A 25,618-nucleotide genomic window follows, 5' to 3' on the forward strand; every position below is an offset into this window, starting at 1 on the left:
TATACTCCCCACAGCCGATATTTTTGATTTTTGCCCAATATTGAAGCGTGGTCTGCACTATGTTATTCCACACTACAACGCAAGAGTTTAATCACAAGTGTAGCAAGAATCACGAACTAGCTGTGCGTCTAGGCGGTGAAGAAGTGGGGGCAAGTTTGTGCAACAACAGAGGGACATGAGGACGAAAAAGAGCGGGGATCGAGGTGGAAAAATGGTCCCAGCGTTCTCGCGCACCTCGCTCTTCTAGCTGGTCCAACTTCACAAGTCGTTTTCCACAATGGCGGTCATACAAACAAAACAAGTCATTAAGGTACCAAGCAGGAAACACGCATAGAGTAGAGCAGATGTAGATTTGACCAATCAGATGCCTCCTGTCTGCGGCACTGTCTGCGGTTATCTACAATTTTGGAGAGGTGCACCAGAGTGTCTGTGGCAGGGGCACTTTTACATTCACTGCAACAAACACGCAGACGACCTGGTTTCTGAGTATAAATCAACCTTAATTGTATTTGAAGAGTGAAGTCAGTGTTAAACAGTCTGTGTATGAGAATCTTATATAATATAAATACTGTAATATTCAGTTATGTGAGAGTTCCCACATCCCTTGATAAAAAGGGTTACCTGATTCAGCCCTGGGGAACACCAGCACGGCTGAATGCTCTGTTCAAAGAAGAGTAAGTTTAGTTTAATTTACTTTGACTTATTGGACAGAAAAGAGTGATACTAGGGCTGCAGCAATTAATCACATAAGTCAATTATCTAATTAATCGTAAGCTTAGTAATCGATTAATCGTTAACTGGAGTATAGAGACTGTAAAACATCCCTCTAGCTGACAGAAAAAAAAATGTGTCTGTCTGTTAGAGTTATGATTTTAAAATTATGCTACATTTCTGTGCTGTGATTCAATCAGGAGGGTCGTAGACTTTTGTGACCTGCATCCTGCTATCCTGTGATTCAATCATTAGGTCATGAGGCAAAGTCACACGGTTGCATCTTGCTGTGATTCAATCATTACTGGGTTTTCTGTTTAAGACCCGCCCTATTATGTTGTAAACTTTTAATAAAAGGCTTTGCTGTGAAGGGATCTGAGAGAGAGGGTGCTGTTTTCTGAGCCAGCAGCTTCTCTCCCCTACTGCAGAGGTTAACAACATCCCTATTCTGTGTGGACTCAGTTTCTTTTTATCATGAACCTACAATTTTGAACGTAACACTGTCAATCTCCACTATCCAAAACTACTCAAGTGGAAAACTTTGAGTTTCACCTGGTTTAATTTTGTAAAAACTCTTCTTTGAGGATTATTTTTTAAATTAATAATCAAAAAAAAAAAAAAAGAATTAACCGATTAATAGATATGCAAAACAGTCGTTGCATAGAGCCCTAGACACTCTTTAATAAAGAATGGATTCATCATCAACTAAACACCTCAACACCTTTACTTCCTTGAGAAACATATGGAGCACTATTGAATTAAAAGCTGTATTAAAATCAATAGAAGCAGTCTTGCATAGCCAGAAAAGCAGTTTCTTTCTTTTATTTTTAGCTGTACTGCCTTTTCTTTTACACTTTCAGATAAACATGGAGGGTGCAGCATCATGCACAGGGAAGAGAAAGATGGTCAGCTTTCAATAGATGAAGATATATACAATACAGTGGAGATGTGGAGGAAGTATTTTTAGAAGCAGCAAAATGCTGCAGTTGATATTCCCATTCTAGCAAGACCACAATATTAAGCACTTTTTATTGATCAATTCAGTCCCAAAAAAAAAAATACTTACAAAAAAGCAAAAAACTAGAAAATATGTGTACTTAACTGATTGTGCTTAATCTACTTTACCAAAAGAAAACTGTACTAATGCACATCTATATTTGCACAGTTCTGTTCACCCTAAAGTCCTGTAGCTGTTATTAAATTGAATTGACTAATCTACCTGATTATGCTCTACATTATGCAGAATCATAAATATCATTTATTGAAGTTTGAGTTTGCAAGTTGATGAAATATTTAACTGGAAATATTGGATTATTCTTTTGCCAAGCGCTGTGCATAGTGTAAATGCAGTTTCAGACACATGATTCTTTCTTAGATTTAGCTAACCAAGAAAAACACCATAATAAAAAAAATGAAAACAAGAGAATAGCCTAGAGCCAAATGTAATATCATTATTTATTTATCAAACTCTATTAATATTTAAATGTTCATCAATTCAGAAACAAAGTCTTAATCTCTACGTTGTGCAGATTGTTGTTTTTTTGTTATGTAGTCTTTGTAAAGGGCTGTTGCTGCCTGCCAACACCGACAGATCATCAATACACCACCCACCTAATTTGTTTTACAGTGAAAAATATCAACTGATTCAGACTGAGAATTTATTTTCCCTTTAACTCCACATCTTTCGAAGAGGTGACCCTTCTCATTTTAGCAACTGCATGGTTATCCTGTTCATTATTCTTAACTTAAATCTGTGGGACCCAACTTGGAATAACTTATAAGTTTATGTATACTGTATTAATAGATTTGCAGGACCTGGCCTCTACCCATGCATCAGCAGACAGCAATATATTAGTCAGTTTTGTTTTCAGCTGAATGTGGTATTTTGTCTGCAGTTTGGTGAAATATATTACTAAGATTCTGTTGCGGTCAAAAAATAAACGACCACGGTAATTAAAAGCTCACGAAATAACCAGTAGATCTTGTTATTTAAATCTTGGTCACATATGGGCTCCAGGGATGTTATGGGTAAGATTTGCTTTTTCCCCTACACTGGTAGGAGACAGTTCAGATTTACTATTTCCAGACTGTGTCTGAATTTTCAGACAAGAATATTTGTTGAACAACATTAATATGCAGCTTAAACAGTTGTTTGTTAAAACCAGGTTATTATTTTTTGTTACATGATTATAACTTACAAGTTGTTCAATTACCGGGTATTATTAACCCGCGTACCTTTGAAGCTGGATGTTTTAAACCGGCAAGATATCTTCACCACTAGTCAATAACTTAGTTTATAAAATAAGCAGAATTGTTCATCATTAATCATTAGGAAAACATTTGTCTATGTCCAATAATTCAAAATGCTAACCAACTTGCTCTTTGGTAAACTCCACCCAGACTTTATCACAGAGCAAATATTAACTTCAAGCCACAGTGGCATTTTCTGGGTCAGATATAAGCTGTGCATAAACTGTACGATATTTCCAATGGTTATTCTCAGCTACTCCTCAAACTGTATGACAAAACTGCAGGGTTTCTAAGTTCACAGTTCACTATGTATGTTCTTAAACTTTACGGCCCGATGCTCGGATGCAATGTTCTTGCTCACACTGTACAGTACATCCAAAAACCTCCCGACTGATGCTTCATTCTGAATGAAGAATGTATCCCTTGTTTGCAACTGTGCACGAGGTTCTGGTAAATCGGCTCGTAGCTCTGCTTCAACAGCAGGATTAACCCACGAACAACTCAAGAGGGCCGACTAAATTTAAAACATTTTTTATTTCTCCCAACTTTAGGATTCGGGAGGTGGTCGTGAGATGCTAATCGCCTCCCGTACCCCCTGTACACTACAAAACGCAGGACACACCGCAAGGCTGAAACTCTGCCACATCCAATAAATTCTCACATGATTGGAGAATTGGCCTGAAAAGAAAAAAAAAGCTCATACAGTGTATGCCTGGGTTTATATGCTAGTGAACTTTTTTGGCTCTGTAGAAGGCAATGATTGCACAGAGTAGACACCATGTGTGTCCTCCTTACGTAACATTTTGTACTTATGTACAGGCAATTTGTTTCGAGGGAAGATTTGCTACACCATACGGAGCAAACTACCACAAGTGGAAGGTCCACATTCCTTTCCATGCCTGTCACATGCAGAAACGTCTCCATGGCATGGCCTGTGATGCAGTCTCTGATGTGTAACTGTAGTAATAAAAACACAAACAAACTGATCTAACTGTAACAAAGGTAACACTGTTAGTATGAACTTTAAAACACTTGGAAAACCCTCTAGTTTGTATTGTCAACTTGCTTACATATACTAAACATACTACATTACTTACACAGGATCCGAGAAGGAGAGGAACAGGGAATCTAATTACAATGGTCAATTTGAAAAACTCAAAACAAAATAACAAACATAGCAAAGAAATCATGAAAAATAAAAGTAGAATTTGTAAACAAGGCAACCCACAAAAGGGAGGAGTAAACAAAAGAGGCAGCATGAGAACAGAATATGACTGCACTGGAGAAATGTCCTCTTTCAACACAATAAGGGATAATTGTGCATCAGGGCAGCATAAATTATGCTAATTATAATTATGATCTGGTGAAATGAGGAGGCCAGACGTTTTATGAAACAAGATGAAGTAGAAAAATACTAGCCTTACAGTTCAGGACAGCAGTTTTCCACCTGGCTTCTTAAAAAAGTTGATTTTAAATAGTTTTCTCATAACTGAGAGAAGAAAAGTACTACTTTTTAGAATATCAAAGTGTAAATTTATTATGGGCATTTACTACTCACTTTTCAACGTTGCTGCTAAAGATATTTCTCTATTTAAATCTATTTTCAGTCATGTAAAACGGGGGATCAATTTTGAATTACCAAATGATTCACAACCTATTCTTTTGTTTTTGCTTCTTGTAGGAGCTGTTAATAAATAATATATCCTTCTTTATTATTACCTCCCTGCCTGCAGACAGACAACGATGGAAAGTGCTTAGAGAAAAACTAAATATGAATTCGAATTCAGTAATGATTCTGCCAAAAAGTCCTAGATACCTAATACTGATATCTTACATCATCTGGGAGTCTGTCCTGTGCATTATTAAATGATCAAATGAGCAGACTTTACTTTTCTATATTCTGTCTTTTAATTTAAGGCAGGAAATAAGCACCTTTGTAACATACTCTATATGGATAGGCAACTTCAACTTCAATTTCAATTATGCGTCACCTAATTAGTGAATATAATCTATTGTGTGTAATTTGATAGATTTACAAAACCAGAGGAATACAACAGGAATACAAAGGGACAGTGATAAAGAAAATATGCAGAGACACACACCTCAGGCGGGAGGATAATAAATGGTCTGTATACAAATCTAAACTTCATGGAAGAGTTTCAGATAGAAAATCAATTTCTTAAAGAAATACATCTTTTCTCTAAAAGAAAGCTTTGAGCAGTCCCATTTGCAGTTTACATGGAAGTCATAGAGAATACAGCAAACACGTGGAAGAGGGCACTGGGCCCTCATGTGTGAAAGAGCTTAGCTCTTATCCTAAAAGTTGGTAATGGGAAAAAAATTCTCAATTTTACATTTATTCAGATGATTGAAACTTTGCATGGATGTGTTAGTAGGAAAATTATCACATCTGTAGAAGTTGCTTGGAACTCCCAGTCCCTGCTCCTAAATACTGTTAAAGATAGGCACTCTGTGTCTGCACCTTGAAGCTCTATCTCTCCGGTTTTTTCCTGAAAAGAGATCATTTGGGACAAACATTAAATAACACTTCATCACTTATATGTATTAAAAAACCAGGAGACGTGACAACAGATTTTGATATAACAACAGATTTTGATATACTTAATCTTACTCAGATCAGAGAAGTAGCTTAGAGTTTACAGAAGGCAGCTGCTCACCTCTGGACTCACCTCTTAGGAAGTGAACCCAATTAACAGTTAAAAAGGCATTTTATACATCTCCAGTCTGCCACATCATCACATTTTACGTCATACACATTAGCAGATGAGTAGACACCCATGGCTCCAGCCTTATCAAAATATTAAACTTCGTCCTTAGCTGAAGGACACCGCTCTCATTCCATTCCCAAATATTTGCCACGTACAGAATGAAGATTATAACTGTATATCTGGACAGGGGAACTGTTTTAATTATATAACTATTATAGAAAACATCAGTTCTGACATCCAAGAGGCAGCTAATATTAAGTTGTTACAAACTTACACATCATCAATGATAATTATCCTAACAATACATATGGAAAAAAAGTATAGTCAGAAAGCACCGACTTTAGATGTTCTGCAGGCCAAAATGAGGAGATTTTGTGATTGTGAAGCTGTGTTTGCTTCAGTTCCAGCAAAAAATTCTTTACACAACATAAAGGATATTTGTCATCATGGTAAGCAAACTAACTTCTAGAGAGAAAACATTTCAGGCTGAAAAGAATTTTGTCATATGATACTTTAATCTTAGTTTAATCTACATTGTGTCACATATCACATCCAAACAGTGTTGTCTAGCTGGTTCTTTGAATTTAATAATAATGTCTCTGTGATTACATGAAAAAAAAAAGTAAAAGCATTGAGCTTCAGGTTTATTCCCAAAGCTCAGGGATGATGTTAAACACTCAGCCATGTGGGATAGGCTACAGCTTATTCACCATTTGACTCTCTATTGATCAACAAAATATAATCTAGTTATGGTTTTTCTGATCATTTTCTAGGTTACATTATTATTTAAAAACAAATATGGTAATATGATAATACTATAACATTTTAGTGAAGAGTCAGATTTTGTGTCTTTTGGTCAATTTTAATACTTTGAAGTTGACCTGGGAGATAAACCGAATATTTACTGTTTCAATCATTCACTAAATCACTTTAAGACACTGCAGTGTTTGTGTATTCCCATGACTCCAGCCATCCATTTAGAAGGACTGTAAAAAAAGACAATGGGGAATAAACCTAGCGAAGAGGCGGCTAACACAGCAGTGAAAGAAATGACATCAATTCTATGGAGCCAAGCAGATGCAGAGATTGGCTGTGTTCAATTTCAGAGGTTGCATCTTCCAAGGACCTGGTCTACCTGGACTAGGTCCTTTGAAGTCAGTGAAAATAAGGAGGCAGGGAGAGTTATACTATGGATTCTAACATGTCCAGCCTTCTCTGGCATTCAAATCCTATACGCTTTGTCGCCTAGTAACCATAACAGTAGATGCTGGAAGCTGGCTAAGAATGGATGTAATGTGGCGGATTTTCACAAAGATGTGCACATCCCTGTACCCACGTCCCGAGAGGGAATGCCTATTAAACACGTCTGACACTTCATGGACACTTTTTTTCTTACGACCCTCTGCCATGTTCTTTATCATAGGTTACTGAGGCTTATTGTTGCTTCACTGTGTTGGATCTATCAATAATAAATCTATAATAAATATATTAAAATGTTTGTGATTGTAACATAAAATTGTGAAAATGTTTAAGGGATATAAATAGCTTTTACATTTTTTGTAGCACTATAAGAAGTTCCTTTTAGTTTTTTTCTGTTAACCATCTTGAGAAGATGAGCTTTTTTACATTTAGTACCTTGTAGTAACATTTTTTGAGCCTTTCCCATTTGACATGTTTTGACTGAATAAAAAAAAAAAACACACAAAAATACATGTTGTTTAAAGAAAGCTTTGTCATTATTCTTTAATTAAAGGTTAGATCACCTTTGATAAAATGTTCACAGTTACAGGGGAAATATATATTCTCCACTTCACAGCAAGCTATCAGGCCTATATAATCCTTACACTCAAACTGCCACAGTCCAATTGTTTTGGTTGCATCAGCTGTCATTTCTTAACACAGTGATCAACTAATGGTGACAGGCTCCTGTCAGACAGCTCGTCTGCCATGATTTATGACCTTCACATGCTTCTGCTGCAACAAATATTCAGCTGGCACATAGGCAAAAGAAGGGGACTGGAAGCGGGTGCAGTCGAATCCCTCCATCATTTTCTGTTGCTTTACTTGCAGACTGACGTATCGGATGGGTCAACTTTAAGCCTGTCAAGATTCCTCTTCAGAAAAGCATCTGCAGGAACCAAACCAAAGAAAAAAATATCGAGGGAGGACAAAGAATGATATCTGTGATATGCTGAAATCCTATTGAAATAAATAGGCCAGTAGCCAAACTCTTTCTTTGCCTTCTGCTTTGCATCGACACCTTAATATGTTTTAGTTGAATATTTTGCAGAGGGATGGAAACTATGATGGTAAACAGAATACTTTATCTGGCAACCTGCAGGAAGATGTTTACTCTCATAAAAACAAGGTGATTGAAAGACCTGCTTACAACATTCATGCTCCAGTACAATGTTTTTAAGTATAGAGTACAAGTATTAAGCCTGTCATTTTTCTATTTAGGTTTCAAAAGTATTAAGTTTTTATTACTCAAGTAGAAGTATAAATCATACTGTTTGAAAACACTTTTATAGAAGTTAGAGTATCAACTTAAGCTTTTTACTCAAGTAAAAGTGTAAAAGTACCCTTTTAGAAACTACTCAAAATATAAAATAAATAGTAATGCAGGAAAAGTGTTAAGGACAGAAGCTTAACTGCACTACCCTATTAAAGGAACATTTTTCTACAATTCTGGATGATAACTTTTTTGTACTAGATTTTATTAGTCTTATGCCTTATAGTAACTGTATGAAATTAAACTCTGCATTATCTTAAAAAATCTATTTATTTTGGTATGTGATGAACAACAAGTTGGGGCAACCACAAATAAATAATTTTTTCTGGATGAAACTATTGAACTATATGAAATTATTTTGATCGTTTTTATTTATTTATTTTTTAATACCAACAGGCCATAATAAAAATCAGCTTAAATGAAACCAAACTAACGAGTCTATAAAAAAATAGAAGATAACTGCAAAAAAAAATATATATATATATACCAGTATATATATTTATATATATATATATATATATATATATATATATATATATATATATATATATATATATATATATATATATATAAGGAGCGCAAGTAAACAGTTAAGTAAAGATAGACAACATTTCTATTTAAGTAAAATAACAAAGTTTACTTTGTTACTTTACACCTCTGTTTTTCTATGTTAATAAACTACATAATTCTCTCTAAGAAATGATTTCTCTCTATTTATGTTGATTATTAAGAAATCAACATAAATTCAATTAAGTTACATTTAAAGCATCAAAGGTTAATTGAGAATAAACATTGAACAATGAAGTAAAAAGGTGTAAGAAGGAAGAAAAAAAATCAAGAAAATAGATATGATTTTTCAACATATCAATAAATCCTGCTCCAATATTTACTAGTTCATTTGACGGTTACTGGCATCAATTTCTCCTTAATCCTTACTGGCAAAAAGATTATACAGACGTTAGTGGTTACAGAACAATATGTAAACTTGTAATTGTTCCTTTGAGGGTCTTTAAGAACATGATATGGAAGAAAAAAGTAAAAACCGAAAATTTACCGATAAGTTGTCCTTGCAAAACACAACAAGTGAAACTCAAAGCAAGCCTTAGAATGAGGTGGGATTAGCATGTAGATTTTTTTTTTTTAATAAATAAGTAAAACACTCTTTATTGTGCTCGCTTGATAAAGGATGACCCCACTACTCAAGTAAATGTTTTTCAGTGTGTTAAAACTTTTCTGCAGAACAATTTGATTCAGTTCAATTACATTTTTCATTTCAGTTCATTTATAAACCGCCAATTCACAAAACATGTCAGAGTGGACAAACCCAGCTGATTACACTCAATCGTCTACTTAGTGAAGTGTTTTTTCCTCTAAATTTGATTGCTTTATCTTACCTTCAGACCGATGTGAGTGAATTGAATTTCTATAAAATGTTTTATAGTATTTCTGATCATATTAAGCATTTTTCAGCATAGCAACATTGATGCGCTCTGTCAAACACCCATTCAGCTCATCCACTGAACCAGTCAGCTCATGTGGGCGTTGTTTCCTCAAAGTGGCAGGAAAACAAAAGAAAAGAAGAAAGAAGATGGAAATGTTAGCTATAAAAATGCAGAGTGTGGAGACTAACACATCCAAATACAGACTTTAGACAGAGCAGTCGGAGTCTATTTTCTTAGGAATTCATCTGGATTGGTGAAAAAAAATATTATAAACACATTCCTTTGGAGAAAAATACTGACTTAAGAAGAAAACAATTCAGGCATTTACTTTATAGAAGTCTGAAAAGCATAATTAATACTTTACCGAATTAAGTAGCAGGGAGAAAGGGAATGGGGAAGATGCATTTACTGCTAATTAACATGCAGCATGATATGTTTGTTCTGGTAGAATCTGGCTAACTACCCACCACTTTAGATCAAATATTAACAGACATTCGGCCAGTTTTTGGTTGAAATTAGAAACTATCCTGTATCGTTTAGAGCTGCCACCTAATCCACTTGTCTATGTGAGTTATCTTGACCTTTGTGCTGGAGATGAAAAGACACGTCTGTGTGTGGTTAAAAAAAAAGATCAGCACCGTGTTCCACAAGAGGGATAAGTAAAGGGAATGACGCTGAGGAGTGGAGCATGATACCTGCTTTTTTATGATCAGTGTGTTTTTTTTTTTTTTTGTGTATCACAACGTCACTTTAAATACCTCTTGGATCACAACAGTGAATCTCCTCTCTCTGAATCATCCCCCCCGCATATTTTCTGCATCACATCATTTCAATTTCTCTGCAACACATACCTCTCAAAATCCATTTTTCCACCAGTTTTTAGTTGCCTATACATTTTACATTTGTTTGCTAATCTCTATTTTCAAAGTTCCCTTAAAATCTTTACAGTAAAAAGTATGAGAAATGTTGACATGACTTGTAAACATGATAGAGTCATTTTTACTTTTTCAAACTTCTGTTTAAAATGTTTTAGAAACCTCTGGTAAAGATGTGTGAGAGGACTGGGTGACTGAGTTTCTTCTCTCATGTTATTCCAAGCTGAAAAACAAACTGCATGTCTCTTACCAGACAGATTTTCCTCCCATTACCAAACTCTGATACTCTTTCATTCATATTTATCTTACTACCGTTTGTTTTACACATTTAATTATCTCTCTGTTCAAGAGTAGACGAATAATTGTTTTCTGGAAGTCCCTCCAAAACGTAAAATAAGTAACAAACATAAGTCTTACCTGCAGATCATCTTTTGCCTGAAATGGGTCTGTGTTTTAAAACATAATTATACAAGAAGAAAACAGAAAGTCATTGATTACTACTTTCAAATGTCTTGGTTCTACTGTACGATACAATAAAAAGTATAGTTATAAAACAGCAATTTCTTAAATAGATTTTGACCCTTCTGAATGAATGTAATGAAGGTGAAAGTTGTTTTTTTTTACCAGAGCTCATGTTGCAGCCATAAAATAAAATTTTAAATAGCAGTATTTGTATTAAAATGTCTTCTGTTTAGAAAAGTTTTGACAAAAGCACCCTGCATTTGGTTTCGGATCCGTCATGTTAAGATGGAAAGATCAGAAGGATTTTTCAATTCTTTTGAATAAAATATAGCAAATAAACTGCATGATGTTTAGAACTAAGGTTTTTTAAAGATGTGTAAAACTCCCTTTTTGTGTTGATGCAGCTATTACCGTGCTCCATTGTGTCTGATCTCCTTTGGGCTATAACTTCATTCTAGTACACATGCTAGAATTACACATATAACTTTTTGAACCACAATTCTTTTCTCTAACTTTTATTTCGTACACTTTTGTTAAAAAAAAAAATCTCCTTGCACTGATACATCTTAACACTATCACACTTTATATTGTAAATATATTTATTTAAACTACAATCTCATTCTTGTCGTAAGATGTTTGCAACAGAATTTCGTTCGGTATGCACAAAATGACAATAAAGTTTGTCTAAGTTTAATATATAACATCAAACTGTGCTCAAACCAGCTCCTATTTCAGGATGTCTTACAGCTTCCTTAAGGTAGACAAAATAAGGGTTTAATAATTTTTAGGAATTTGTTTAGTTTTATTATGTGTATGTAGAGAGAAGCTGTTTTCCCTGACCAGCTTCCTTGTGTCCAGTGAAATAGTTTTGCATTAAAAAAAGGACATTTCCTCTGCAAAAGTCTGGATGATAAATTGACCTGCCAATAATCCAGATGAATGGCTGTGTTAAAGTATTGGTCAGAATATTAAACAATAACTGAGTTATAGTTAAAATGTTGGGTTTTGAAGGGGTGATGCGGTGTAGACAGAGAGCAGTTATATTCAGAACATAACAGGGAATATTTGACTACTCCAATCCCAAAATCAATAAATCAAGCAGAGCCCTCTGCCAAACAGAAATGACTATTATAATTGCATAACTAGTTTATTAAAGTGTGTAAAGTAGCGTTGCCAAAAACATTTTTAACCTGAAGATAAACAAGACACTTCACTGGGTGACAATGTGTTTATTTACCATAAACATCTGCAAAAAAATTGACAAGGTTTGAGATGAAAATAATGAATGAATTAGTTTAACATTCCCGTAAAAGAAAAAAGGTTTCACAGTCTTATAGGACATTTAAACATGAAGCATTCTTATCTTTGCTGTTGCTGAAAAGCCTTATTTGCTGAAAAGCCTTATAAACACTTATTTCAAGATTTATCTTCTAAATATCTTAATTCTGTTCCCAAATGTATAACTGTAATTGTTTTCTGATGTATAGAGCTGCATAAAGTAGGGAATTTAACTGAAATAAAGGAAGTGAGTTAACTTTCACACTAGTCATAGATTGAGTGTGAAGCTTAAAATGTTTTTATTGAGAACTGGAATAAAATTTAGATTTGATCAGCTGAAGCACCAAAGTACAGAGATCTAAAATATAGTAAACACAGTAGTGGAGGACCTCAACAAAAGCAAGGAATTAATGCTGTTTTGCTTTTTTTCTATTTAGCTGGAAGCTTGACAAGTTGATGATTTCTAACAAATTAGCAACGTTATCTGCTAAATTATAGTAGGCTATTTAGGTTTAAATAGCTTCCTGTAATTTAGCCTTGTTTTTGATTTTCTAATGTGAAAGCTGTTATTTTGATTTTATGCAAAGCGGACTAATAAATTATAGCCGCAGGACGGAAAGGAGCAACAGTACTGCCCTTGATGAGAGCTGTCCAGTGGTAGAATAATTAACAAAGGCCCAAAGAGACATCATACTATAAGAACCCAGTATATTGGTCTTCTCCAAAGTATTTTGAGAACAAAACTGGCTTTGAAGTTTTCTCAGATTCCACCTGGAACAGCGGGGCGATTACAAAAGCTGTTATTCAAATTAACATCTTGTGTTACTGTTTGTCAACAGAAGCTCCACTGTCTATGTCTGTACTTTCCTTTGCAAAAGATCATTTATAGCACTGCTCTACACGATTCAACAAACATCTTTCAACTTCCATGTTTTCTGTGCGCTTTTTGTTTGTGTTTTTTGTGAAGCTTTTAAAATATGGTGTTTTATGGGTCCAAAAAAGCTGTTTGGGATTGTTGATCAATTTGTGTCTCAGAATTCCAAGTTCCAAAAACTCATTTCAGGGAGATGCTTATTCAACCCCCTAAACACACTAGATCTTTAACTGGATCCACACAAGGTCCAGTTAAAGTAACATTTCGAAAGTGAAAAAGAGTCAAAGCTGAGAGAGTGGGAAAAAATTTTAAGTATTCAATATGTATCAGATAATATTATATTATCTGATACATATATCTGATATTGATCTCCCATTAGAGAAATTTACCTCTGAATTTAACCCATCCCCTTGGGGAGCAGTGGGCTGCCATTGTGGGGCGCCCGGGGAGCATTTGGGGTTAAGGCTCTTTCTCAGAGAGCCAGAGCGGTAGTCTGTGGGAGTGAGTTTCGAACCCACAAACTCAGGATTCCTAGCTCTATGCCCGACTCCCCTAGATAGCGCTAGTGTATGTATTTTACACGCACATACTAGCGTTAACCGTTATCAGGATTTATGGACAAAAATAGCTATGATTAATTCAAAATTAATAAAATTAAAATTAATATCATTATGTCCGATACTAGGTAGCTACAGCTGCACTGGGGTACGCTGACAGAAGCAAGGGTGGTGTAGACAAGCAGTACCAGTCCTGTTGAACACTGTCGACAATTCAACCATGCGACTCAAATGTCTTGCCAAAGGACAAGATGACTGAGCGGGGATTTGAACCGGCAGCCATCCAGCTGCAGGAACATCTTCTGCATCCTACAACTGGAACATGAAAGCACTTTTCTTAAGAGACAGATAGGCTGGAATTCTGGGAGAAACTCTGGAATAACCTTCAGCAGAGTTGTCAGACTTCAATGGCACAGATTAACAAAAACTCTGTGGAGGAGCTAACTCTTGCATAGTTGAATTAGACTAAACAAGTGTAGAATTAATGCCTTACTTGCAACATACAACACCAACACTGGAAGTTTCAAGTATTTAATTCTGCTTTGCACTTTTTAAGGAAAAGCTTTTTATGCCAGTAGGAAGGGAGCCAAATGACAATTGTTAGCGGGCCAACCTATGTATGAAAAACGTTACGTCAAGAAGAAGATATTTCTCAGTTTTCACAGAACAAATAGGATATCGCAAAGCTTTAGCTACTTCTCCTATTGGTGCAGAATCCTTTCACCACATTGTGATGCTTACCAGAAGTAGAAATGTATAAATGTTGGACCTTTCACAATTTGTAAAAAATATTTATTTACTATTTTTTTAAATGGTAGAATAATTAATCTTTAGTGTGCACCATTCTAAAGGTACTGCAGATCGATACTTGGATACTTAGAAAAATTATAATATTCATGGAAAATTTTAAGATGTGACCTTTAATTAAACTCAAGGCTGATAGATCTTCAAGTTTTTCTTTTTTTTTTTTTTTATGTAGAGCAGGTTTTACTCTGCATTGTCCTTAGAAAATCTAAACAAGTCAAATGCAAGAAAGTGTTTAGTCATGTTTTCTCTCCAATAAGCTAAAGGGAATCTTATGGGAAATTTTTAGTTCACTTAAAGACCAGAAAAGGCAGATATTGCTGACGCTGTAAGATGCTTTTTGGATGTTTAAGGATGATCCTGGTTCTATTTCGTAAAACCCTGAATGGATTTACTCTATGAAGCAAAAACCATTTAGAGAGACTCTTTAAAGCACAAATAACAAAAGCTCTAAAGCAAAAGTAGCCTGTGTGATCCCGTTAGTCTTTGTATGTTTTCTTTTTACTTCCCACTTCTATTATTTCCTCTTTTCAATGCGCTTTTGAAAACCCACTTGGACTTTCTTTTCACAGGTCATCTCAATTGATGGGCTGAGCTCCTCTTGAGTGCTGAATCAGAGGCCATTTTAGAGCACAAATCCTGTTTGATATTGTCAGCTAGAGCAATATAGATCAGCTGGGGTGGGAGTTACACAAGTAACGCTTGTCTAAGCGATGCCACCAGGAGAAGCGAAGGAGTGGATATGTGTGTTTATGCGCTCTTAGGGAGAGGAAAATGTGAAGGGGGGGCCGATGTCAGCTATCAGGGAAGAAGCACTCAGCCTCTTACAGTGAGCAACTTAAAAAGCCTAATGGCTACACAAATGAGCTATGACAATTATTCATGTGCCTTTTGGTGTGTCTCTGTGTGTATTCCGAGAAACATTGGACAAACTCTACGGTAAAACCAGGAGATTTTATGTTTGCACAAATATAGACATCATGCTCCAAAATAGAGAAACTCAAGAAATGATGAGAAACCAATTTATTGACGTCTTAAAGTATATTACACTGTGTTTTTAATAATTATAGGAGTAAAGAAAACCAGAATACCAGAAAGCGTTATTCACAAAAGATTAAAAAAGGAAGAGTGGTGACTCAGCTGACCTATATTTCTCCAAAGGAGTAACAATCATACCAAACAACATCTAAACACTGCAAGGCTCACTTGCCTCAGACAAGGACAGTATTTATGGTGGAGAACTAAAAGAAGATGCTAGTAAAATGACTGCAATCAGTGGGAAAGAAACCAAACAAAAGGCGAAAAAGGCTTAGCTTACATTTACAAAAAACATCTTGACCCCTAGACCTTTTGGAAAATGTTCAGTAAATATATGTTCCCTGATATCTAATATAAACTAAGACAGCTTTAAAGCAAAAGTAGGCATCCCAGCAGTAAAACATGGTGGTAGCAGGGATGACCTGCTGCTTTGGTGCTTTATGACCTGTATGCCTTATTCTGACCTGACCAGAAGGGGCACATCTGGGTCTCATTTTGTGACTTTTAGATGAAGACCACAGGTTTTAATTTGAATGATGATAATCTGGTCGACACCAGAAATTCTACGTCAGGATCAGTTAAAACTATTTTTTTTTTAAGTTTAAAAATCAAAATCAGGACTGAAATACAGTCCATACTATTTCTGGACAATTTTACAAAGTAATTTTTTTATAATTTTCTTTAGAGGAAAGTAAAGCACTTCATTTGTTGGATATCTTGAGCACTTGATTGCATTTGTTGCAAATTTCTCCTCTAATTCATGATCAGATTAAAACTGCATTTTGTTCTTTATCAGGTTATCTTTGTATATATAGTTGGATTTTTTTTTATTTGTTCTTAAATCTTTAACGGTGGCAAAAAACTAAAAGGACAAAAATTTTTAAGGAGGCAAATACTTCTGAGAGCCCTGACTGTGGAGCAAAGAATTACTCAATGGTTCGAAGTTTCCACTTTTTTCATGGGCATCTCCGTTATACATGTTTTCTTTTTGTGATCAATGATTATGGTTATTACCATACAGTGGCCAAATACATTTAAAATTAGAATTAGGTACACAATTTAAAACTGACTGTGGAAGATCTTTAATTCACAAAAAATACATTTTTATTAATAAGTGCTAAGTTTCAAAAACCGATACTTTCCCCTTAGTTTTAAATTAAATATTATAACAGCGCTAACCCATGAGGCCAGTCAGATGAAAACTTTTTTAAAGTTGACATGTTTGATTCATTTAGCTTTAGTATGACTTTAAATGCACTAAAACCTGATCCCAAATGTCTCACTTTAATTAAAATATCATAATAAAAGTGTTTACTTCTCTTTAAAAAATATTGCTCCTTATTCACTGTAAAAAAGATAAAAAAAATAAGTAAACACTTCTTAAAACAAGTGTATTTACCATTAAATTGGGTAGGTAAATAAGATGATTTACCAATGGAATGAGTAGTTTACCCTTGAAATAAGATAATTGAAAATTAATTGAAATAAGACAATGCAATTGTGTTTACTTACTGTATTTTAAATGTGAGTTGTCTTGTCACAAAGTGTCTCACTCACCTCCTCAATCCAAGAAAAGATGAAATTATTTTAGAAAAACTATTTATTTAGAATTCAAATTTTTATGTTGAACACATAAACTTCTAGGAGCCCTTTAACATATGTTGCAACGTGATGTCGCGGTTACCAATTTCTCTAAATATAATCTATAACAATATATCTCTATCTATAAGCAAGCGGCTCCCATAAGCCTCTGCTTATAATATTTATTATCATTTAAAAGTTCAAAAGTTCCTCTTTAAAGAACTATCAGGATAAGCTTAGTAGTCTGCAGAGGAGGGAGAATATGTGACTTTTTAAATGGTTACTATAGAGGAAAATTTGGACCATGGATCGAGGTCAGGAGGATGTTTAGTTCCTGAAAAAGACAAAACCGAGATAAAAAGACATTTACTCATAAATGCTTTCTTTTTTATCCATAGGGTTAAGTTTTTGTAAAACCCAATGTGAAAATGGTGAAGTTAGAACTGCAGAATTACCGATCAATAAGATCAGTGAGAAAAAAGGAAGGATAAAAAAAATTGTCCTAAAATTTGTACGTGGTCCAGATTGTAGGGAAGTAATATGAGGCTAGGTGGCTAGGAGGGAGTTGGGGCAAATGGAATATTTTTAGTTTGAACAATCTGACATTTAATTAGGGAGAGGAGAGACTGACGCCGTTGGGTGTAGCGCTTTCGCATGCATTCAATCAAGTGAGGCTACAATGGAAAAATTAAGAGTCTGCATTATACACTGGAACTAACAAAAAATAATTAAATAGGCTGCTTTCTCCCAAGATTTACACCTATGTTTTTGTTTTTTGTTGGGTGCACTCACTGTGTTATATAAGTTGGCAGTTAGACCACATTAATATTTACTGGTTACATTCACAACTAAGTGTTCAAAAGGTTGTGGTATACATAGCTCTGACAGGTGTTTTCTATTTAGTTCCATTCATTCTGTACAAAAACTTGACCTGCCTTCCTGGCTATGCTGAAGAAAAACACCTTCTATCATGGTTGTAGTGCTGTTTAAGTTTTATCTTTGAGTTTTCGTTGGTTTATTTCTATTTTGTGTCTTTCTAGTTATTTTCGATTATGTTTGTGTTCTTAGGTATTTCTTGTTTGCCCTCTGTTGCCCTCTTGTGTCAGTCTCCTTTTCCCTAGCTCCCTTCTAGACTCCTCTGTCCACACCTGCTCCCAATCTGTTGATTCTTTTTTCTGTCTCCTATATATACACCTCCTGCTGAGTCACTGTGTGTTGGTTCGTCATAATTTCCTCCCCTTCAAGTGAGTTTTCTGGTTTTCTGTATTTTTGTGGATCTTGTGGATTTTATTTTTTTGTGGATCTTTTCTTCTGTTGCCTTTTTCGATAATTTAATCTGCAAGAAACCTCCTTCAGCTTCAGAGTCTTCATTTGGGTCCTCCTTTCAAACTCCACCCAACCTCAGGAAGTTGGGTGGAGAAAATTCTTCTTCCAGCTCAGAATTATGTGCAAAATTGTTGAGAAATCAAAAAGAAAAAAAAGAGGAAGAAAAACATGAGACATTATACAATGACATAATGTGACTATTTTAGCAAGGTTCTGAAAAAAGGAATCTGATTGGTCAAAAACGTGATGGAGAAAGTCAAAGCAAGGCTCATGAAACACAAGCAAATAAAATAAAATGTAGAGACAGATAAAAATGGAGCATGACTTCTTTGGTGACACAGATTTTCTTGTCTGGTTGCATCTTTGTTTAAAAAAAGAAATAATAAAAGAAAAACAAAGAAAGAAGTCTTCCCTTTGCAGTTCAGAAGGGTAAAGTTTGGGACAGACAGCCTCTGCTCTACCACCACCCCTGTGAGTGAGAATATGAGAGCCAATGTCACAATGAGAATGTCTGATACCGGTTGGGGGGGGTTAAAGCAATATCTAGTAATCACAGCATAAATGGGATTCTTTACTTTAGACGTAGACAACTTTTATTGTTGTATACAACATGAAATGTCATTTTGTACAGCTTACATGACATTTCCATTCCATAAAGTGTAGCAGTGGTCAAATGTAAACAGTGTGGAAGAAAAAAAGCTGCATTGATATGTAGGTTCAGAGCATTAAATATATATTGTGAAAATATGCAGTCTTTTCGTTTGGCATTGTCAGTGTGTGTGTGGCACACTGACAAACCTGTGGCAAATTTTAGAGCAGGGGGTCTTCAACATTTTCTAGGCCACGGACCCCCAAACTGATGGCGAGATGGAGCGGGGACCACCTAAATATATATGTTTTATTAAATTGTGTTATATCAAAATGTTCCTATAGTCGCTCTATTACAGATGGAGTCATGTATTGAAAGTAATTTTGCCCTGGGATTATAAAAGTATTTTTGATACTGATTCCTGATTGATGGGACATGTGTTGTGAATGAAATGGTGCCCAGCTTGAAAGAGCTCCTGTGTGTCACTGAATGTGTGCATTGATGACTGAAAGACATCTTCTGCCTCCATTTAACTTCACCATAGTGTGTTAAATTCACAGACCCTCTGTTGAAGACCTCAGAATTAGAGTTTTCTCAACAGTTTAGCTTTCTGATGGCAGTCAGGAAGAAGCTGCTTTGGAATCTGCTGGACCTGCTTTGAATCCTCTGAAGTCTCTTCCCAGAGGGCAGCAGGGAGAATAGTCCATGGTGGGGGTGTGAGGGGTCATTGATGATGTTACGGGCTTGGGACACGCAGTGCTGCGATGAAATGTCTTTTATGGTGGAGTGAGGAGCCCTGAAAATATTCTCTGAGGTGTTAACCACTCTTCTCACGTATAAATCTAAATTATAAAAAACCACGAGGAAAACCAAAAGGTGTGTCCTCTTTTCTGTGAAACATATTAAAGATTTTATCATTTAAAAAATGTATTTGAAAGAACACTGAAGGTGTTCCTGGTAGCTTTTGACAAATTATGTTGTGTGAAAAATTTGATTTGAAAAATATATTTGAAAGAACAATTAAAGTGTTCCTGGTAGCTTTTGACAAATTGTGTTTCGGTTGGGTGTATTTAAACAACCCCACTTCTCAACAAATGGTTTCTTCAGGCCATTTACAAAACTCAAATTAAGTGAGTTTACTGTGTATAGTAAAATTTTATGAGAGACTAGCGATTTCGTCAAAGTTCCTAAAAGACAATATCATTGCTGTGAAACTCTAAATTGATGAAATCATAAATGTGGGATGCCATTTTTATTGGAAAAATAATTCCTTATTTCCATTCCTTCTTTGTTTCCATTTTTTTGTGGAAATGTTCTTGTCAGACTTGTCACAATGATACTTTGTCTTAACGGAACAATTGTTGTCAACATTTATAGCACACAGGTTCAGGAGTAGAACGGTTTCTGTCCCAAAACATGCATTCTGACACCACACTTTATTTTTTGTGAACTGTGGCAAAAATGGAATAAAATAGATAAACCTTAACTGTACCACAGCTGGGAATTGCTGATATAAAAAAGAAAAACTATATATTTCAGGGGCTATATGTAGGAACAGTGGTGATGAATGGTGTCTGTTATTATTCAGCATCCATTATATCAGTGATCTCAAGTCTTCAGAATAGAATGTCCTGCAAATTTTTAATTTGACTCTGCTTCAACACAACTGACTCAGACATAAAGATCTCTTCTGGAAAAAAAAAAACAAAAACAGGACTTTTTAATGGTGCCACATATCTACACTCCAATTTTGGACTGTCGCTTGAAAACAGAGCCTTGGAGGAGCTATGAATGTTTTGATTTTTATCTGTTTCATCTTTTTTGAAGTTACTGGTCCATTTTTATTTTACCCTTTGTAATGACTGAACAGAATCTGGAGAGACAGCTGATAGTTCAGCAAGAACAGAACTGACTAAAACTGGAATCAATGTGGGGAGAAGAACAAGGTTAGTGACAGACCACTACTCAGTGGTATTGAAGGTGCACTGAACAGAGGGCCAGAGTTTGGTTCTGTTTATTTATCCCAGGGGCTCCGTTGGGCTGATTTAGATCACTGAATGACTGCTTTATTGTTTGAGACAGGCAGTAGAAAAAGGAATTATACAGGTCAAGATCAGGAGGTCAAAATATGGATTGGTACAGTAGATGTCTGTTCAGGCATGGCTTTCAAGAATCTGGCGGTTATCCACCGGAGGAGCCAAGAATATGCTGCGCTCCTCCCAGGTGCAGAAACTAACATTAATTGGAACTGCAGCTGGTGTAACCACTCTGCCCTGATTGCAGATGTAGTTGAGGTAGCAGAGAGAGAGACGTGATGGACCGCTAACAGCAACTTTTCAAGCAGGAATTGACAGGACATTATCTACATAACATTTGAAGAAATATAGAGTTAAAGGACAGTTTTAGAAAAAACACCTAACAGGAGACCTTGTAGTTGAGTGCTAGAAAACGGCTTCACCTTTGGCAAGGAGGGAGAGAACTGGTTGTTTTCAGTTTCAAAGAACAGCTTAGGGCTCTGCTCCAGCTTTCATCAGGTCCCAGCCTGCTAAGGCCACAGAAGTTTGCATGCTTTGGCTCAAACTGATGCAGTCTACCCTTGGAGTTTCTCTCAGCTTTGAGGGCTATTAGATATTTGGACCGAATTTAAAGAAACCTGAAAAACTCTCACTCATTCTAAAAGACTGAAGGGTGTTCCAATGAATATAATTGTATGAAGTTCTGAAGAATTGAATTTGGCTTATGTAGTTTGACTGGACATGTTTCTTGTTTGGTTATTTGGTCAGAGCTGTGTTGTGTTGTCCTGGTGCTCGTCATGCCATGACCCTTTAGAACATGTTGCTGATTTAGATCTCAGAAGCCTACAGAAGAAAGTGCTTTTGCCACGTTAGCTCTTAGAAAAAATCTGTTTTGAACCTCATGTAGTATTCTGTGATGGCGTGATGGCCGTAGGGATAAAGAATATGAATATCACCATGTAGAGCCACTCCATTCTTCATATTTTTAAATTGAATTTTCTATAAACATTTAATCATAGACTTACAGTTACTAGATCTGAACAATATTAAGAACATTAAACAATTAAAACATCATCCATTTTTATATTGTCCCCTCAAGATCATTTAAGAAAACTGAACTATTATGTGTTTTATGGGCAATATTTTCAATGTTACTTTTTGGTTATTTCTCAAGCTAAAAACCTTAGTCTTATTTTTTTTTATGTTATTGGATCATCACCACTATCCTGGTGGTGGTTCCAATGGTATCTAATGATGGTTCCAAACGTATCTATCAACTGAACTCTGAAAACTACAAATTCCATCAATTTATTATAAAATACCAAAGGTTGGTGAAAAACTCTGTCATGTTTGTAATGTACAGGATTCAGACCCAAGATTCAACTAGGTCAGTGACATTTAAAGTATTTAGTGTAAAAGCAGGATTTAAACTGTGCTGGTTCTCGGGCGTGCAGTTCTCGATAATGGCCCAGAATGTCCTAGAAGCAGAGGGACGGGTTAGAGGCTGCAGTGGCAGGTTAGAACTGCGGAGTTGATGAAGGACTAACCTGATAACGAGAGGAGCCAGGGCGCTGAGAGTCAGTCAGAGACAGACAGGATACTTCAGGGACTGGGGCATCCGCTGTTTGCGGGGAAAGACCGTGTAGCGGTCGACAAACTAACAGGCTGTGCGGGCTTTCCAGGGGCTTTAGTTCAGGTTCTGTAACGGGGTCCAATAAAGCAGCAGAAGTACAGGAGGGGTAATCCAGCAGATATTTCCAGTTTCAGGTCCAATTTCCTGATGAACAAAGAGAGTAAAGGGGGCATGCAGGCTCAGGTACTCACAAGGGTTCAGAAGCACAGGAGGTCAATCCGGAATCCTGTTTCTGGCATCAGACAGGCAGGCAAATCCAGAGAGGGATCAGGCAGGCTCAGAATCGGGGGACAAAGACAGGTTGGTTGGCAAGCAGAAGGATAGGTTCTCAATAACAAAGGCTGGACTGAACAGTGGAGACTGAACCAGAGTGTTAAATTAAAGCAGAATCAGCACCGGTGCCAGGATCATTACAATGTTAACATTTTAGTTGTGTTCAGTGGTGTCACAAGTACCCACATTCGTTACTTAAGTAGAAGTATAGATAAAGCAGTTTAGAAACACTCTGGTAAAAATTTAAGTTTCAACTTGACCTCTTTACTCAAGTAAAAGTGAAAAGTATGTGCTCCAAAAGATACTTAAAGTATAAAAAGTATAAGGTAACCTTTAAAAAAACAGCCAGATGCCACTATATGAATTGAAAGCTTAATTTTTCAACTATTTCGAAAAATTCTTTGAGATAGGGCCAAGGATGAGGGAAGTCTTGTTGGTCTCCATCTCCCGATACTCTCTCTCCTGTGTCCGACCTTTCAACATCTTTTTCTGAATCTGACATTGTAGAATGACATAGACAATTCGCGTTTGCAGTTTGAAGAACACCTGCTTGCTTCTGATAATTTTCATTGGCGTCAGCACAAATTTGATGAATAGATAACCAATGAGTAGTTGTGTTGTGTATGACTCATCCAATTACACTAGTTTCCACTAGATGTGGATGGAGCCAATGATCTGCATTGGATGGCGCACATGACGTGAAATAAATATTTATAAACATTAAACCAGAGGCAACCAATTAAAAATCAGTTGGGTCCAAATAAAGAAAATCATCAACCTGTAAAAGTCCAGGACACTTTTAATGATCTGTTACTTTAAACAGAATTTAACACTGAAATAAAATTAGGTATTTATGCATTCATGTTATACACTCAATAAAAAAGAAAGAAATTGCTAAAAATTAAATCTCAGAGGAGTTGACACTTGTATGACTATTTCTGTATATCCATCAGTAGCTAAAGGACAAGGGTCAGGAAATGCTAATTCTGCCTGTAAAACAATGACAGCGTAATCGTCACTGTATGATCTTAAGCTTCATTTGGAGCATTTAAACAGACTTTTAAAAAACTTTGATAATTTGCTGCTGTAATATTATTGATTTTTTAGAATAAAAAGCAAGCAGATCAAATAACAGAAATACAATTATAGAGTATTCAATATTGTAAGAAAGCACACACTGTTTCTGAATAAATAAATTAATGTATGCGTTAAGTTCTGTTCCATTTATGTCTCTTTCCTTGTAAGTGTGAAATGACCCATGCTCCTGAATGCACCATAGCTATCTGACGTTTGCGAATGCATCACTGGTCTGTGAACGCTGTGCTATGTAGATGCACGTTTGATTTTCCGCTTAAAACAAACCTTTGCAGTTTCAAAACTCACGTCGGCTATCACTGTTTATTGTCTTGTGTGAATAACAAGAGACTACAACAAATAAATCAGCCATACCTCAGGCAAAATGTTTGGATTTAATGTTGTTCATTACATCCTTTGCTTTTGTAAATGAATCTGCCAAATAACCACAATTTTTATTTATTTAAACGTTTTTATATCATTAATATAACAACAAGTAGCTCCATTGGTCATATTTTAATCCGTTTTCCTCGTTGATATGCAGTAGTACACAGAAAGAGGTGCGCTCCCGCGACTGGGGATGCATATCTCTGCAGCGATGCACTTTTCGGCTAAACACCGGACCACGGTCCGCTAATCCCTAACCTCTGCATTAAACCGAAGCCAAGAGTAACGAGTAACGGTTGTTTTAAAAATGTAAGGAATAGAAAGTACAGGTATTTGTGTGAAAATGTAATGAGTAGAAGTCAGAAGTAGGAGGCAAAATAAGTAATGGAGTAAAGTATAGATACCTAAAAAGTGTACTGAAGTACAGTAAAGAAGTATTTGTACTTTGTTACTTGACACATTTCTTTTTATGTTACACTTTTAATATAAAATTATTGGAAGACATTTTTTAGGATTATTTTTTACTAAAATCTAATGTCAAGAAGACCAAAATCAAGTAGGGTCATGTTGATCAACTTGGAACTCTGGGATAATCTGAGCAGTCTGTTGGTCTTCGGTTAGACAAATTCCTAAGTGCCTTTCTGAGTGGCAGAGCTGCCTCGAGCAGCACGGGTTATAACTGGTCAGCTAATTGAACTTGCTTGTATAGCCACCAGGCTTTGGGGGAATTAGACATAGTGTCGTTTTGATTAATCTTAGATTACACAGGAGAGGGAAAAGTTGCAGATAAGGGAGCAAAAAACCCTGACAAAGATTAAAACACTGGTCAGGCTTTGCGTGTCCTGAATTTGACTGTGTGGCTTTCAATACATAACAAGCTGTTTTATAACCTGTTTACCTCTTCAATGTCAATAATTCCCCTCTTTTATTTTGCATTTAAGCATTATGATCATATATAATAAGTTTAAGCTATACAGACAAAAAGATAACTCGTTGATCAATGGAATTGGACTAATAAATGTTTTTCTCAGATGTAATGCTTTAAAGGTAAAAAAGAGTGTGGTATTGATTTTGTGATGCATAATCAAGTGGTGACATGAGGTTTATTAAGCATGTTTGACATTTTCGCTATTCACTGACTTGTCCTGTCAGTACAATAATGGTGTGTTAGATCAGTGGCCAATAATGAAAGACATGCAGTGGGTCTC

General features: G+C 35.8%; 1 protein-coding gene across 1 annotated transcript in view; it reads left to right on the forward strand.

Moving 5' to 3' along the window:
- Window positions 1-25,618, forward strand: part of ncanb (neurocan b) — a 259,178-nt gene that overhangs the window by 81,331 nt on the left and 152,229 nt on the right. The gene's annotated exons all lie outside the window — the stretch shown is intronic.

Source organism: Cyprinodon tularosa, unplaced genomic scaffold (assembly GCF_016077235.1).
Source record: "Cyprinodon tularosa strain WSP-4 unplaced genomic scaffold, ASM1607723v1 ctg278, whole genome shotgun sequence".
Taxonomy (NCBI): domain Eukaryota; kingdom Metazoa; phylum Chordata; class Actinopteri; order Cyprinodontiformes; family Cyprinodontidae; genus Cyprinodon; species Cyprinodon tularosa.